This window comes from Phalacrocorax aristotelis, chromosome 1 (genome assembly GCF_949628215.1).
Source record: "Phalacrocorax aristotelis chromosome 1, bGulAri2.1, whole genome shotgun sequence".
Classification (NCBI taxonomy): domain Eukaryota; kingdom Metazoa; phylum Chordata; class Aves; order Suliformes; family Phalacrocoracidae; genus Phalacrocorax; species Phalacrocorax aristotelis.
In genome coordinates this window covers 33,606,444-33,623,545 of record NC_134276.1, presented here as the reverse complement: position 1 = coordinate 33,623,545, position 17,102 = coordinate 33,606,444, and the positions used below count along the sequence as shown (strand labels likewise).

Genomic DNA, 17,102 nt, shown 5'->3' with positions numbered 1-17,102 from the left:
GCTATGCTTCAGCCTAGAAAGAAAGATGAAACTGTCAAATTAAAGGCTTTGCCTTACTGTAGCTTGTCCAAAGAAGAGCAACGAAGCTGGTGAAGGGTCTAGAGAACAAATCTTATGAGAAGCGGCTGAGACAACTGGGGTTGTTTAGTCTGGAGAAGAGGAGGCTGAGGGGAGACCTTATTGCTCTCTACAACTACCTGAAAGGAGGTTGTAGCGAGGTGGGTGTCAGTATCTTTTCTCAAGTAACAAGTGATAGGACGGGAGGAAATGGTCTCAAGTTGCACCAGGGGAAGTTTAGATTGGATATTAGGAAAAAATTCTATATTGAAAGAGTGGTCAGGCATTGGAACAGGCTGCCCAGGGAAGAGATTGAGTCACCATCCCTCAAGGTATTTAAAGGACATGTAGATGTGGTGCTTAGGAACATGGTTTAGTGTTGGACATGGTAGTGCTGGGTTAATGGTTGGACTCGACGGTCTTAAAGGTCTTTTCCAACCTAAATGATTCTATAATTCTATGATTCTATGATATTGATTGAAATTTGCTTAGTTTTGAGTTCTGAAAAAGGTTGCTCCTGAATTAAGCTAGTGTCAGAGATTTTACAGTGCTGGCAACAAGGAGCTGAATAATCAACACAGACAGCTTCTAATGGTGATAGCATTGCAAATATATTCATTGCAGGATCAAACTCAGCATCATTCTCTCTCATGTACACAAATAAAAAAAAATACCTATAATGTTTACTATTTGAACTAGAAGCTTTTCCACATACTTTAGCTAAAAAGCAGAAGAGGAAGGACATAAACCTGCCAACGTTATGCTGGGTTTTGGTAAAAAAAAAAAGAAAAAGATTTTTTTGTAACTGTTTATTTTGGCTGGTGCTCAGCCATCTGAACACTCCTTGGTTTTTTAAGTAGCAAGCTCTGCAAGTTTCAGCTCTGTTTCTGGAGACATGGACAGTAGCAGTGACAGTGGATTTCTCCTCTCAACTGGATAAGATGTTTTAACTGCCTTTCAGAAGTGAAATCAATTCATATCTTTCTGTCTATGGGAACAGACTTCCATTGGAGCTGTAGCTTACGACTTATCTTGTTGTGACACCTGCTTTGGTCAAGTGGATTACTGATTACTCCTCCTGGAAGGTGTCAATACTGATGATGTTCAATTCAGCAGGTGTCCTCCCTTTTCTATTATTATTATTCATAATGTGTGATTTCATAGAATCATAGAACGGTTTAGGTTGGAAGGGACCTTTAGCGGTCATCTAGTCCAACCCCTTGCAGTGAGCAGGGTCATCTTCTACTAGATCAGGTTGATCAGAGCCCCATCCATCCTGACCTTGAATGTTTCTAGGGATGGGGCATCTACCACCGCTCTGGGCAACTTGTGCCAGTCTTTCACCACCCTCATTGTAAAAAATTTTTTCCTTATATCCAGTCTAAATCTACCCTCCTTTAGTTTAAAACCATGACCCCTTGTCCTGTCACAACAGGCCTTCTTGTGTTGTGGGCTCCAGAGCTGGACACAGGACTCCAGGTGGGGTCTCACCAAAGTGGAGTAGAGGGGCAGAATCATCCCCCTCGACCTGCTGGCCACACTGCTTTTGATGCAGCCCAGGATACGGTTGGCCTTCTGGGCTGCAAGACCACATTGTTGGCTCATGTCCAGCTTTTCGTCCACTAGTACCCCCAAGTCCTTCTCCGCAGGGATGCTCTCAATCCCTTCATCCCCCAGCCTGTACTGATACTGGGGGTTGCCCTGACCCATGTGCAGGACCTTGCACTTGGCCTTGTTGAATCTCATGAGGTTCTCACAAGCCCACCTCTCCAGCTTGTCCAGGTCTCTTTGGATGACATCCCGTCCTTCTGGCATGTCAACTGCACCTCTCAGCTTGGTGTCATCTACAAACTTGCTGAGGATGCACTCAATCCCACTGTCTATGTCATTGATGAAGATATTAAACAGTACTGGTCCCAGTATGGACCCTTGACAGACACCACCAGTCACCAGTCTCTGTCTGGACATCGAGCCGTTGACCACTACCCTCTGGATGCAACCATCCAACCAATTCCTTATCCACTAAACAGTCCACCCATCAAATCCATATCACCCCAGTTTAGAGAGAAGGGTGCTGTGGGGGACTGTGTCAAAGGCCTTACAGGAGTCGAGACAGACGACATCCATAGCTCTTCGCTTGTCCACTGATGTAGTCCCTCCATCATAGAAGGCCACTAGGTTGGTCAGGCAGGACTTGCCCTTGGTGAAGCCATGCTGGCTGCCTCGAATCACCTCCCTGTCCTCCATATGCCTTAGCACCACTTCTGGAATGATCTGTTCCATGATCTTCCTGGGAACAGAGGTGAGGCTGACAGGACGGTAGCTCCCTGGGTCCTCCTTTCTACCCTTTTTAAGGATGGGCACAATGTTTTCCTTCTTCCAGTCCCCAGGGACTTCACCCAACTGCCATGACTTTTCAAACGTCATGGATTTTGGCTTGGCAACTACATCAGCTAATTTCCTCAGGACTCTGGGATGCATCTCATCAGGTCCATCTGTATATATACTTGTGTATACCCAGGTTCCTCAGGCGGTCACAAACCTGATCTTCCCTTACAGTGGGAGGATCTTTATCAAGCTGGTCTCCATCCTGTGGTCCATCGACTCGGGGTGGGTGAGGAGAGTGGTTACCAGTGATGACTGAGGCAAAAAAGTTGTGGAGTACCTCAGCCTTCTCCTCGTCTGTTGATACTAGACCACCGTTCTTGTTCATTGGGGTGGGGGTGTACGCTTTCTTTGACTTTTCTTTTCTGGTTGACATACCTGTAGAAGCCTTTCTAGTTATTCTTTGCATCCCTTGACAAATTCAGCTCCACATGTGCCTTGGCCCTGCTGACTCCATCCCTACACACCGGCAGCATCTTCCCAGGATACCTGTCCCTGCTTCCACTGCCTGTGCAGTTCCCTCTCGCTCTTTAGTTTGACCAGCATGTCTCAGCTCAGCCATGATGTTCTCTTCCCTTGCTTGGCTCATGCTGGGAACTGAGAGCTCTTGCCCTGTATGGAACGCATCCTTAAGGATCTGCCATCTCTCTTCTGTTCCTTTGCCCCTGACGACTGTTTCCCAGGGGGTCCTGCTGACTAACTCCTTGAAGAGCTGGAAGTCTGCTTTCCTGAAATTTAGAGTCCTGACTATACTCCTCACTTTTCCCATATCCCTCAGGAGTGTGAACTCCACCAATGCATGACCACTACAGCTCAGGCTGCCTCCAGTCTTGACATCTCCGATGAGCTCACTTGCATTGGTGACCATCAGGTCTAGTATTGCATGCCCTCTGGTAGGGCTGCCTATTACCTGGGTCAAGAAGTTATCTTCTACGCATTGTACGAATCTCCTGGATTGCCTACAGCTTGCTATGCTACTTTTCCAGCAGATGCCAGGGTTATTGAAGTTCCCCAGTAGGACGAGAGCCTGCGAGTGTGAAGCCTCCTGGAGTTGGAGGAAGAAGGCTTCTTCAGTAGGCTCCCCTTGATCAGGCAGTCTGCAACAGACACCAACCACAAGGTTCCCTTTGTTGCCTCTGTCTCTGATTCTTACCCATAAGCTTTTGACCTGCTCTTGGTTATTCTTCAGGGGCAGCTCTTCACACTGTATTAATTTCTTGATGTAGAGAGCAACGCCTCCGGCTCTCCTTCCTTGCCTGTCCCTTCTGAACAGCCTGCAGCCATTGATAGCCACATTCCAGTCATGGGATACGTCTCACCAAGTTTCAGTAATGGCAATCAGGCCATAGCTTTCTAGCAGCATGGTAGTTTCCAGCTCCTTGTGTTTGTTTCCCATGCTGTGTGTGTTACTGTAGAGGCATTTCATCTGGGCTGTGGGCCACATCTCCTTTTTTAGCAGGACACCCCTTGATTCCCTTGAGGTGTTTCATGGGAGTTTCCTTTTTGGCTCCTACTACCTCAGGAGCCCCTTGCTCATCTCCGCAAGACTTCGACTGTGCCCCCAGCACACCTCTGGGCAACAAGCTGAGGGCTCATACTAGCAGCCCGTCCCTCTAACCATTGTGTATCGTCCCACAGCTTGTCAGAGGCAAGCCTGATATGTTCCTCCTCCCCCTTCGCCTCTAGTTTAAAGCCCTGTCAATGAGCCCTGGAAGCTCTTGAACAAAGATCCTCTTTCCCCTTTGAGAAAGGTGGCTCCCACTAGACACGAGCAATCCTGGTGCCGTGTAGGCCATCCCATTGTCAGAAAAACCCAAAGTTGTGTCAGTGACACCAGCCATGGAGCCATGTATTGATAGATTCGGTCCGCCTGATCTTTTCAACATCACTGCCCACAACCGGAAGGAGGAAGGAAAAGATAACCTGTGTCCCAGCTTCCCTCACTAACTGTCCCAAGGCCCTGAAGTCTCTTTTAATCACCCTTGGGCTATGTACTGCAACTTCCTCACCATCCACGTGGAAGAGCAATAATGGGTAGTAGTCCAAGGGCCGTACCAGGCTAGGAAGTTTCCTAGTCATATCTCTAACCCAGGCTCCTCGAGGCAGCAGACTTCCCTATGAGGAGAGTCAGCCCAGCATATTGGATTCTCTGTTCCTCTCAGAAGGGAGTCTCCTATAACTATGACCCTTCTTTTTTTCCTTGTGGTGGCAGTGGTAATATGGGGGGTAGGTGTTTCTGATCTTGGTGACTCCTCTGGTGTAGACGGATTGACATCCACATCATCCACTGACTGGTCCACCACAACTACAGCCTCATACCTATTGTGCAGAGGCACCTGGGGGGGTTGTGCTGGGAAAGGTTCTCTTGCTGCCCTGTTTGTGGACTTGTTTCCATTCGCTGCTTCCCTTTCAGACCCTGCCTACATCCTGGTGGGGGGAAGATACTGGATCTCTTTGATCATGGGTTTTTTCTGGTAGTTGACCCTGTTCAGGTTTCTGGGAGGTCCAACTCTTGCTCAGACTCCCTGATGCTCCTTAGCCTATCTATCTACTTCCTGTCTTGGTTCTGCCACCAGGCCAAGTAGATATTCCACCTGATCACACCTTGCACCCTTGTCCCCTCTACTGTCATTTGTTTCCAGTGCAAGCTGGTGGCACTCCCTGCAGCCAGAGACCTGGATGGCTGTGTGTTTTCTCGGGAGCTCAGTCTGGGTTGACACATCCCTTCCGGCTAGTGCAGAGGACAGAGCCTTCTGCCAGGTGGATGCCATAGCCACGCTCCCTCTCACCAACTGAACTTACTGATCTGACCTCTTGAGCTGGGAGAGACACTTCGCCCTCGCTGCCCGCCCTGCCTGCACAACTGCCGCGCCAGACCCTTCTGACGTGCCAGACCCTTCTGACGTGCCACACCCTTCTGACGTGCCACACCCTTCTGACGTGCCACACCCTTCTGACGTGCCACACCCTGCTCACCGCACTCCTGGTCGTTCGCGGTCACTGGGGGCTGCTTTTGTACCGAGGGCGTTTTGCTGCCTTGGTTCTTGTCCACCCCTGGCACTGAGTCAGAGCCGCCTCACGTCAGGAGCTCACTCCTTCCTGCTCTGGGAGGATGCTGGGCTACCCTGTCTCTCCCTGTGCTTTTGCCTTCACACTTTTGCTGTGGTTTTGCTGCTTTAGGAAGGATCCTCCGGCATGATCCTCTACTCCGGAACCCTCTGCCTCAGTGGCTTCGCTGAAAAATTTTATTCTTCTGAGGGCCTTAATGATAGAAAACTTAGCAGTTCTTTGCTGTCTTTCTTTTAAAGGGACCTGAATGGACAATTACTGTTTCAGAAATGTGCTACAGCCACCATTTCACCTCATTTATTGTTCAGACATCTCTGTGCAGCCAGAATGTGGGCAATGAAAAGGTGCAAGATGTGTCATTATCCATATGCTGAGAGCTATCAGTTGCACACTTACTGCCTCTCCAACAATGTCATTCATTACCCAGTATCATACTGAGAAGAGCTTAAAGGATAGAAGAGAGAAGACACTAGCAGTGGTTCCACCTAGACAAAGCTGAGGTAAGATATCGATTGGAGCAATTTTAATTGAGGGTATACCTCCATAATTAATTATTGACCTTCTATATTCTGAGCTTATTTTACATAATTTTTATCCATCTGAAAGTCATATTGACCACATTCTGCTTCTTAATGCTGGCACTTGGGTCAAGAAGTTGACAATACATGGAGGGATGCAGGTGCATGGTAGGAAGACAGGAGAAAAACAGTTTTGGAATGGGACCTATAGATCTGCAAATGCTTATTCTGAAAAACAGATAAACAAATTAAATCAACTACAATGTAAAGTCATTTTTCCTTCCAATATTTGACAGATTACCATAAAGACAGTTATGTTCAACTGTTCTCCATCTTCGCTATAAATAAGACACTAAATTTCTTCCTATGGAGCAAATAAAGCATTTCAGAATAGGCAAATAAAGGATTTCAGAAATACCCCCTAAGTGTTGCGTAGCTCTGGAAGAGACTACATCGGGTGGCACTGAAGTCTTCTTCACTGGAGGACTTCTTTATTAATAGATTAGATAAGCAACTCTCACAGATTATCTGGACATCTTTGCTTTCATTGGTAACCCAGGCAAATGAGCCAAATGATCTTTGGTGTCCCTAAGGTGTTCTTGATTGGTGACACTAAAGATCTCCCTTATTTTTATGTAACACCCCAGGAGTTAAGATCAGCAAAGATCATCATCTCATTGACACTTTTAAACAGATGATGGACACTGGGTTGAGAATGGTAGAGCCTTACTCCTGATCTGGGTCTACAGATGCTTTGTGTAGTTTGCATTCTTCTGGGAAGTAGCTATGATTAAAAAACAGGGAGATATTTCAGGATGCTTCTAGGCTGTTCCTCAAGCAGAGTCAGCACTCACCACCATTCCTAGGAATACCTTGGAAACAACTCAAAACATAAAACCCAATGGAAGGTCCATCTGCTGTCTGGGTCGGTTGGTTTGGTTTCCCTGCATTCATGTTTATGTCACTCTCTTGCAGAAGTCCTGCTCTGGCCACAGCTTTTACTCAGGTGAGCAAATTGTCATTTCATTTTTTCTAATAATTACTTGTTCCTTATTTTGCTGTGGGCAATAAAAGAACAGAGTTGGGTGGTCACAGACCCTCTGAACCATTATCCAAACATTAAAAAAAAGAGCATATATGTGTTTATATCAGCTTGCACATACACCTCATGATTTGGACACATTAGTCTTTACAAACTCACAGTCTTGGTTTAAATTCTGTTCTAATAAAATGCAGCTGTCCCTCTATGGCAGCTTTGTGAGATTTACTTCCCCCACCCTCCCATTTTATTCTGCCACATATCCTTTGAGCACCTAGCTTATAGATTTTCTCCAGCTACCAAGCTGTTTGGCTTCCATCTGTTCAATAATTCAAATATATGCATCAAATGCACACATGGCACATTTCCAGGTAGAAACATCCCCTTTCCTTTCTGCTTTTTTCATAGGCAGGTAATTTGCATACAAGGTGCACAAAGGTAACACCCTCCTGTCTGCATCCACGGCTCTGCTTTGTGCATCAGCTTCCCCCGCTTTCTCTTTGCAGACTTCCACGCACCAATGAAGCAACTACTTCATCACCCTCACAGCCTCTGGTGGGACAGCTGAGCTGTGAGCAAAGCCCAGTGGCATTGAGAATTTGGCCTCTCTGGCAGCATGGCTTTAAGGCAGGCAAATGCATCTAGTGCAGAGGTGGCAGGGCTCTCCAGGTCCCCATGCAGTGCTGGTACAGCGATCAAAGGTACAGTTGCCATGCTTACGTGCTTTTGTGGAAAAGTGCTCTTCCTAGTCTTCTCTCTCCTCTCCCTGACTTTTGCCAGCTCGGTATTTTCCCAGTTGTGTCTTCGTTACTGAAGAAGCAGCAAAACAATGGAGTAGCAATGCCTCCACCAAAACCCCACCAGAAGCCAGCCCTGGCTGACCGCATGCCCAGGAGCCTGTAACAGGAGGACAGGGCAGAGCAAAGCCCCGAGAGACGGGGGCTTCCCATCCCATGCGGCAGCCTATTTCCTTACAATGCTCTGACGTGTTTTCACAGCTTTTGTTTTTCTCTGCTCTTCCTAAAACCAACACACTTGTTTCATCATAGGGGTGCCAAGGGCAAAGGTTTGAGGAGACCCCAAGAGGCGTTCGGAGAGCTGCATCTTTTAGTGACCTCCAACAGAGAAATTTAAGAAGCTCCAGCAATAAATTAATAAAACAGCAAAGCAAGGACAAGTAACAAAGATATCAGGGAAAAGGAGGCTTCTCTGGAGAATGGGCAAGGGATCATAGGCAGGAAATAAAAGAGAGATTAAGAAAACAAGAACTGTACAAGAGGAGGGGATGCTTATGAGAAGAAAAAATACATGAAATTTGCAGTGAAAGACATGGGATAAATGGAAAAAGCTGACCTGGATTAAATTAATTATTTGGCTAGACCAGTGTCCTGTTTTCCTTCGATGTCAACAATATATGCTACAGAGAATTGGTACAAGAGATACCTACACAGCTGCAGAAGAAGCTTCACCCAAACCCCAGGCAACTGCTGTGTAATTTTTTTATAACTATGTAATATGAAAAATATATCTGTGATGGCATCCTTACTGATGTAAATATCTGTTTCTTGCAAAGGTTCAGTGCAACACCTTTTGATAATACCTTGGGGCAATAGTTTCAAAGGGAAAATTACACCTTGTATCTCCTTTTGAGTAGAAATGTCTTGCCTTTTAATTTAATTGGTTTTCCTTTGCTTCTGCATTATAATGAAGGCACAGCACAGACATACCCAAACTACTTTATGCCACTTAGTATACATATATCTAATAGGTACATATATCAAATTAGTATCATATTTATCCTCTTTTTAAATGACACAATACTAATTTGTATGTATATCACAAAGCCATTATTCTTCAGGAGTCAGATTTGCGAACGAGGAAACTTTTAAAACATGTTTTAGACAAATGAGTTGCCTAAGCTTTCTCTGCATAGCAGCTGTTGACTGGATTTGTATCAAATTCATTAGGACACAGGCCCAACCACACTTTGCTTCAGCAAATTTAGCAGCAGCTCTTGGAAATCTTTGGTGAGCCGTGATTCAAACACCACTCATAGACAGGTCTGGAAAGGACAATTTTATAAAGCTGCTGCTGCTAGTAAAGGATTTACAACACACATGCCAACATGTGCAACAAGTCTTCTCCCTTTATCCTAAATGTCTTTCAGTGTTTGCACTTCTTTCTCCCCACACCAAAGAAAAACACAAATTTTGCCCTAAGGGTTATCATCATTAAAGAAAGAAACAGTGCAGTCATAAAGCTTTAGCATGACACAGATCATTCAACGGTTGTGCAATTACTCTGAAAAGCTACTTATTTTTGAACGCAGAGCTTTCACTCAACACAGGCCCGAGGCATCACGATCAGATCTGTATCTGCAGTATCTCAACCAGTCTGATCTAGGGCTTTTGCTCATTATGGAAGCTGTAGCCATGTGCAAGGTTTAGATCTAGGTTCAAATAAAGCATTTTGGAGCTGGGGTGGCTTTAAAAGGTATTAACAAATCACAGTAATTCCCAAGAATGAATTAAAAGTTGTTTTGGATACTTCTCATCCCCTAAATCCACCTGGGTTTGTTTTTGTTTAAGACTTACTAGCCACTTTCCCAACAGAATTCATACAGACTAATGGCATAGTAAGTTACTACACAGATAACAAGGAAAGCAATAATACTCAAAGTCCTCTCAGGCAAACCAAGTGAGATAGAGCATATTTCAAACATGAACATTTTTGAAAATCATTATTTAGGGCCAGATACAACTCCCACAGACCCTGAGTGTACTCTGATAGCAGGGTATGACCAGCTAGATGGAAAAGTTGATTTCCCCTCGTTTCTCCAACCAAATTTCTATAAAAATGCATTCGGTACTACCCTTGAAAGCAGTAAGAAATAAAATTTTTCTCTGTTATATAGCTGCATAGGAAAACATATTGAAATGCAGGGGAGTGTTTTCTACCCTATAAATCACAGCAATCGTGGGACACAGTGCTTATAACACTATGGTTCTGGCTGACAAGGGCATAGCATTAGCTACAAGCTCCTCACTGTTCCTTGCCATGCTGACACTACAGGAGTCAAGCCATTATTATTCTGCTCTTTTTACAGTCTCTTAAATATCAAGGTTTTTTAATTTTATTGTTTTCTTAAACTTTCCATGAACCTGAGCTCCTCCTGACCCGAAAGCGCCAGTAATTCTGCTGACCCTTTGCTAGCTGTGCTTCTTGAAACATCCACAGCTATAGCTGTGGGACAGCCACTCCCATATTGGCAACCTGGGTGGGAGCAATCGACTGCAGGGCCTTTTAGGGTAATGCAGTTTCAACACATACTGAAAGACATAGTGTTGAGGTGAAAATGACTTACAGGCCCGATTCCCTTCTGCAGTTCAACTCCATAAACTGCAATAATTCACTTCAAAGGAAAGATGAATGGGTTACTCTACATTTATACAACAGTAACAGAACAGAGTTATGTCCTAGACATTTTGCAAGGAACAAAAGTAATTTGTGACACTTGCTCCAGAATAAAATTGGATTTTAATTTGCTTTGCATGCATTCCCGATAAAAAAGGTTACAAGTTTGGCACAGGAGCCTACATGCTGAAATAGTGAGAATTCAATAGAGTTTACAGACCTGTAGGAAGCAAGGTAACTTCTCAGCAGCCCCATCATGGTATTTCCAAGGGAACGTTACAAATTCTCATGGCCAACCCTGCAAGAAGTGGAAAGAATACTTAAAACTAGAGGATTTCCAAAGGAAAAGCAAATAAGATCAGCTGTCTCCTTGGATACGCAATGCTAAAAGTCAGTGTAGAATTGGTTTAGAGGATGTTAAACATTTTAAACCACGGAAGCAGCAAGATCATAACCATTATTTAAATATAATAAACCCCAAGTTAAATAAAATACAAAATGTTAAGTTGTTTTTAAAGACAGGTTATTGAAAACAGTCTTCATAAAGATGCAATGAATATGTGGGACTGGTCTGGAAAGAAACGAAAAAAGAGAGAATACTGCACCAATTTATATTCCCTTTGAACTGTCTGTAATACAGACCTTAAAGTGCATTTTCAAACATATAGCATATCAAAGAGGTAGGCATTTATTTCTAGCCATGGCACTTCTAGGCTTTTGGTAAATGAAACCAGAAATAGTCTAGTGGAACTGTGCTGTGTGATAAAACATGTACTGATGGGTTCTGCCCAACATCAGTAAACAATTGTTTTTTCCTTTAACCAAAGGAAAGAATATCAGCAGTAAACAAATGCCTTGCATCTTGAACAAATTCTTCAACAGAGTCAAAGCAAACCTGTCTTTTCACACCTCCTGCATGTCCTATTCCAAGTCAAAATACAAGTTATATTCCCTGAGATCTATCAGTTGCTTTGTTTTCGATTATGACAACCATGATACACAAGGGTAAATCCAATACACTATGGCTTTCTGCTATAATCCCCTTGGAATCCACACCTGTCATTGTCAGGATAATTATCTGGGTATCCCCGAGGCCAATTTTTGCAGTTTTCATACAAAAATCACCTTTTGCATAAGACATGAAATTTAAAATCATCCCCTTCACAGATATCATTGAGTCACTCCATTACCTCTGGGACAGATATAAATTATGCATTCTTTGATTCTCCTTAAAATTTCAGATGCACAAGGGGACAGAGAAGCATCTAAATGGTACTAAAAATATAAGGCATTCAAGAAAGAAACAATAACTTGTATGGTATTAACTGCTACAGTGCTCCGAAGGCTCCCTGCCTGGTCAAGAAAAGCACATAAAGCACTGAAACATAACAGCAGGCTTGCATGCTAATGGCTGCTAGTGACAAGGACTCATTGAATGTCACTGCTTCACATACTGCGTACTGTTCATTTTTCTTATCTATGTGACCTCTCCTTTGAAATGACTGATGAAACTCCCATGAATTAGCATCTCCGCTTCTGGGCATTTGCCACCAAGAAGGCATTCAGTAACATCTCTAATAAAATACAAAAATAAAGCAAGGGGAAAAAAAATATCATAATCTTGACAAAAAATAGTTGCTGTGTCTGTTAAAGGATACTCAATGTGTACTGCAAAAGGACTGCTTCTCCAAAGCTTTCTCGTTAGGTGAGTTTTTACCTTGATGTCCTTTAAGAGCATTGGCTTGTCACAATACATGCATTCACATTTCGGAATTGGCTAACATTTTCATAATTGGTGTGAATAAAAAGGAATAGCTGTTACTGCAAGAAAAAAAAAAGAAATGTCTCTGTTCTGATGCCCTGCTGCTATGATGACCTATTTCACACTAGCATCTGTTCTCTTCTGATGAACCACTCCAGATGTAAGCTGGCAAAACAGCACTGCAAGTATGCTACCCAGACGTCCACTGAGTGCTGCAGATGTTTTCTTCCATGCTTCACATTTAATGTGTGCCTGATTAATTTTTTCTTTATTATTTCAACTACTTGGCCTGCAGAATTTCCTATGAAGTTCGCAGAATCCGGGATCCAATCTGCAACCATAAGGAACAGCTCCTTTTGTGTGAGTGGGTTCATTAATGTCTGGAATAACCAGCCAAAAGAGCCTTGGCCTGAATTGCCAGAAGAAATGCAAACTTCAGTAATCTATTACACCTTAATATTATTTGCCTGGGGATTTAACACAGTGCTCATTTCAATTTCAAAATTACAGATGTTTGTAATATTCAGATGCATCAGTCTGACCAAAAATATTATGCCCGTTCTCTGCCTCAAGCCCTTGACCTGAATGAGGTTAGTGACTGGGTTATGAATGACTTGAGCAGAAAACGAAACACAAAAGTAGTTTTATCGTGAAGTACAATATTTCTTCTGTCACTTAACCATTTTTTTCCTCTCAAAATTACAGGGTAGACTGCAAATCTTCAAGGCTAGCAGCCACCACGACAGCCTAAGTGCCATTTAAAAGAATAATAATTTATGAGGCGCCTTGGTAGAATAGCAAAGGTCACAGAGAAGACTCCCCAGGGAGGAGAGGATGACAAAGGTTACAAAGTTGACTAAAGACTCGCCTACAGGAAGGGATTTTCTTGGAAGGAAGATGTTTTGCTGCAACAGCTTCATCCTACCTAACACACAGCCACCTCATCCAAACAAAGAGTTCACCTTTAAGTTAGCTATAAGGCATTGCTTATGAAATATGCTCCTGAAATCTGTAGCTTAGCAGCTTGGTCATGTACCCAGGCCCCACTGAGGTGCTGCCAGACAGAGGACGCTGTGGGTCTGTCCCACAGGTTACAAAGGGATGCCTAGTGACCAATTTGATCCCACCTGAGGAACCAAACTTGAAAAATCTCCGGAATCTTTGCAAGCCAGTCCCCAGAGAGATGCCACTCTCTCTGGGGCACTCAGTACCATTTGCAGACCTCTAACAGTCCACCACAGACTGGTGCAGTTTCTCTTAGCAGCAATGTGAAGAGTTGGTATACGAGAAGCCTAAGACACGGTTGACACATTGCTTCCAGACAGTTGTAAATTTGCACACCAGCCATCAGCTACACAGCAGTTTGGGCTGCTTTTTCTTGCCACGGCTACAGCATTCCCTCCCTTCAGCTGCCGCAAGTACAGAAAAAAAGAGACAAGGATGAAGACAAGCAGGAACAACTCTTCTTGGCACAGTTCCACTCTCCGCAGCATCATCTCTGGGCTCATAAAATACGCATTAACTGGTGGGAGAAGCTGGCTGCAAACCTGGGGGTAACCGGCGGTGTCTGCAGAACATCAGATAAAGAAAAGCTTAACCTGAAGCCAGCATGCAATACAAGACAACTCTTATCTCTTCAGAAATGTGCGACTATAACAATTTTGAAAACTGACAGTTTCCAACTGCTCCCGATCGGTTTTGGGAAGTTTCTGCAGCCAGATCAATGGCTGGCACTTGTGGAGGAGGTCTGCATGGCCCTGAAGGGTACAGATGTAATATTTGCCGTTCAAGTAAAGGTTATTGATCGCTTTGAGTACAAAGGATTATGCTTAGTTGCTGTAGGACAAACTACTGGAGCCCATCTTCCTGGTATTTGATCTCCATGCCAGGCCTCCCAGTTTACAGAGAGGTACCCAAGGGCCAGGTAACCATTCAGATAACCTAATGATATCTTTGGGAACTCTCACCTATTTTCTGTACTAAAATAGGGCAATTTGCTGAAGGGGACTAACGCCACAGACATTAATAGTATCTGCATTCCCTTGCTCCAGCAGCCCCTGGTCCATCACTACGGCCGATGAAGCCTTTGGCTGGAGATTCAGATCACAGAACATTTTTACAGCCCCATAACCACAGGCTGATGACAGCAGAGTGTGCCTTTGGGAGAAGGAAGGGCAGAAGGCAATCCAAAGGCAGGATGCAGGCAAGCAAGCCTCCGATTGTAACAGCATCTTATCCTACACATCACCCGCAGGAGGAAGGGAAAGGGAACTCGATTGCGCAGGAACATTGTAAATACAAAGAATAACCCAGGCGATGCCCACTCCCAAGTGACAAATCTACCAGGCACACTGCCAGGGAGCCCTCCTGAACCTGGCCAAGAAAGGGAACTGGCATTTCCAACGCGTGCTTTGCCTGATGCTTAGAGTTGCTTGCTCCAGCACAGCTCAGTGCCAAGCCTTGGCGAGCTCTACACGTGGGGTTTTATACTCTCCCATGTCAGTTTTGTGTGCTCCATCTTCCTTTATTAATTTTAAACAGAATGGATGTAAATTCACTGTTGGGGATATGTCAGTGTTTGCTCAACACGCTCTATATACCTTTATTAATTTTGTATTGTATGGTGGATGTGATTTCACTCTGGGGGGAAATCAGGCATAGCGAAAGGAGTTTCGCACAGCAGGGCAGCAGTGGGGAAGGGGAGGTTATTTCTCTGTGGGTCTGTTTTGAGTGACTTGCATAATTTTAAGGGTTTCTAAAGTTGAGGAACTTGTGCTTTCATAGACAGGCAGTTTCAGTGCCATGACCTACTGGTCTGAAGAGGTTAATTATCTTAATGTAGCATTTGTTACGCAAGTCTTACAGCTTACAGTACATTTTAAAAGCAGCAGATGATGTCTTTTTATAGTGCAAGAACAGTATGTAAAGGGGGAAATTAAAAAGCTTTCAAAATTAACTCATTTCTAAATAAGACTTATTTTTTAACAGTACAAAAGTATTAGAACCAAATGAACGGCAAAAGGGTTATTGTTTGACACAGGTTCACAAGGTTTAACTCTTAGCTCATTGCAAAAATTGCCTCAATCGGTGTGACCAGCTTGGCAACCTGTCATTTCCACCCCTGCAATTCCCAGCCTCCTGACAAGCCAACACTTGGTTTGGAGCACACAGGGACACTTGACACCCTGGACTGCTGTTCCCTTAGGCTTGATGGAGATGTTGCAGAGAGTTGCTTACTTTAGATAGCTCCTTGCTATCTACCTTTAATTCACGCAGCAAGGTTACACTCCATCATAGCACATCCCTTTGTTTCCAGACTCGTGGTACGAGTATATCTTTATTTACCAGTATCATGACAATGAAGGGAATGTCCAATTACTGTCCTATTTACTTTTCTGGAAAAAATACCCAAAGAAAAAAAAATTTCATGCCTCCCTCAATTGCCAGAGGCTCCCAGATCACAACTTCTTCATAGTCAGCTTTGCCAGATGCTGGGAAATAGTGAACAGTGGTGTCCTGATGGGTCTGGACCTGTCAGATATGATAACCAAAAGACAAGAAAAGTACACGTGCTGTTCATTGTTCAGTTTCTCACAGAAAAAAAGAAATATGTATTTTTCCAACCACAATTCTGCAATGCCAGGTACAGAATCTGCTTCTACTTTTGGAAACCTCCACAAATCGCAGACCTCTTCTCCTCTTCTTCTCCTACTGACTTTCAGAGCATGAAGTCTGGGAGTGCATAGCTCCTTTCTAGCTCCTCCAGCACCCAGAGGATGGAAGCCAGCCTTATATTTACTGGACAGGGCAATCCAGATTGGGATACCTCTGTACAGCTGATTCCTCTGTGACTCCCTTGGTCCAGGGACCTGTTGTGGGAAGGGGGCCATGAGGCGAAGGTATCAATAAACAGTTTGCTGTACAAGGAGGAGAGGTGAATATTCACATGGGCAGTCTAATGCTTTTGTCTGCCATTCCCCAGGCAGCTGTAATATGGAGGACAGCCAGCCAGCCAGCAAAAGACCCGTTTTACTGATCAGAAGATGCCACAGTAAGAGTTATAAATAAGGACTTCCTAGGATTTATACTGCTGAACAGTGCCTTACTGAAATTACTGCTCATAACAAACTTGAAATGGTGAACAGAATTAATTACTTGTTTGAGCAAAACATGTTATAGACTTGAAAACTGAATTATGGACTAGCTGGCTTTCACTGCACACACTTATAGCACAGTCATTCTTTTCCTAACCTGGTGCAGCTGGCACATGAAATCCTTGCGTGACTGATGGCAGGGGCAGAAAGTTTCTGTGCTGAGGCGCACAGTTCCCATTTTGAGCACCAGAGAGAGCGGAACCGCTTCAATTGAAAAATGAGTGAGAGAAACAGGAAAGAAAGGGGCTAGGGGATTGCAGCTGGCTGTCATGGGCTCTGTAGGTCAGCGCTTTTATACTTGCTGAATACAGCTGGATTTTGAACAACTATGAGGGAAAGAAGAAGGGCAGGATTTGGAAACTGGCTCACATCCATCCAAGACAATAACATGCAACCCAGGGAAAAAGTAATAAATACCAGGTACATGTCATGGCACACAATGCTAACAGCCTTTAATAAAGGCTAATGCAATGAACGATATGCGCCAGCCTCCTTGCTGTGCTGCCAGCAGTCCTGGTGCTCCCAGAGACTGGAGGCAGGCAGACAGGCAGCAGGGCAGGGAGCAAAGGAAGTCGGGCAGCCCTGCCTAGCTGTCAGTGCCTTGTTCAGGATCCTGCTTACTGCACCCATACAGGGGAATAGGAGTCAGCCGGGGCTCCACATCCTTTGTCTATTAGCTGTGTCCTAGACAAACCGCAGGTCAG

At 44.3% G+C, this 17,102-nt stretch overlaps 1 protein-coding gene across 5 annotated transcripts in view; it reads right to left on the bottom strand.

The window, feature by feature from the left end:
- Positions 1-17,102, bottom strand: part of ENOX1 (ecto-NOX disulfide-thiol exchanger 1) — a 379,677-nt gene that overhangs the window by 252,425 nt on the left and 110,150 nt on the right. For all 5 annotated transcript variants that reach the window (XM_075087456.1, XM_075087509.1, XM_075087466.1 and 2 more), the window contains one exon: positions 10,703-10,780. The gene's annotated coding sequence lies outside the window, so the exon portion shown is untranslated. The remainder of the gene's footprint in view (positions 1-10,702; positions 10,781-17,102) is intronic.